The following is an 833-nucleotide window of genomic DNA, read 5'->3' as shown; positions in this document are numbered from 1 at the left end:
GTTCCAGTTTTAGTATATGTGCTGCTGAAGCGAGCACAGCTTTCTTTTCTTATGTCTGTCTGTCTTTGGTGTCAAGATACTACTAGCCTCATGGGATAAGTTGGGAAGTGTTCCCTCTTGTTCTGTTTTTTCGGAAGAGTTGTGAAGGATTGGTATTAATTCTTTTGTAAACATTTGCAGAATTCACTCATGTTGCCCTCTGGTCCTGGCTATTTCTTTTTGGGAATTTTATTGATTGCTAATTTATTCTCTACTTGCTATAGGTCTTTTCTATTTCTTATTTTCTAGAAATTAGTCCTTTCATCTAGGTTATGTAATTTGTTGCCGTATAGGTTTTTCATAATATTCCCTTATACTTCTTTTCATTTCTGTAAAGTCTGTGGTAATGTCCCTTTTTTCATTCTTGATTTTAGTAATTAGAGTTCTCTCTGTTTTTCACGATTATTTGAGCTAAGTTTTATCAATTTTGTTGATCTTGTCAAGGAACCAACTTGTAGTTTTATTAATTTTCTCTGTGGGTGTGTTGGGCATGCCTTCAACACTCAGCCAGTTTACAACTCTCCCTTAGCTTTCACTTCCTGCTTGTACAGAGTCTCGAGCTCAGCAAGGGGTGAGTCTTAGGACCTCAGATTTTTCCTGAGCAGTTGCACAGCCTTGTGCATGTGTGCGGCTTTCCAGATTCCCAGAAACATTTTGGAGCTTTTCAAAGCCCATATGGGTGCCTCATTTTCCAGATTTTTGGTTAGTCTGTTGTTTGCCCTGACTGTTATCCATTGTTTCAGGCACTGTAAAAGTAAAACACTTGTCCGTAATTGTTTTTGACAAACACCCCT

General features: G+C 38.1%; 1 protein-coding gene across 1 annotated transcript in view; it reads left to right on the top strand.

Annotated features, from left to right (window-relative positions):
- Positions 1 to 833, top strand: part of LOC103609475 (N-alpha-acetyltransferase 16, NatA auxiliary subunit-like) — a gene marked incomplete at both ends in the record, with an annotated part of 34,126 nt that overhangs the window by 11,228 nt on the left and 22,065 nt on the right. The window lies entirely within an intron of this gene.

This window comes from Galeopterus variegatus, unplaced genomic scaffold, assembly GCF_000696425.1.
Source record: "Galeopterus variegatus unplaced genomic scaffold, G_variegatus-3.0.2 Scaffold9653, whole genome shotgun sequence".
Lineage (NCBI taxonomy): Eukaryota > Metazoa > Chordata > Mammalia > Dermoptera > Cynocephalidae > Galeopterus > Galeopterus variegatus.
The sequence above is the reverse complement of the archived record's forward strand: the minus strand, read 5'-3'. Positions and strand labels throughout refer to the sequence as shown.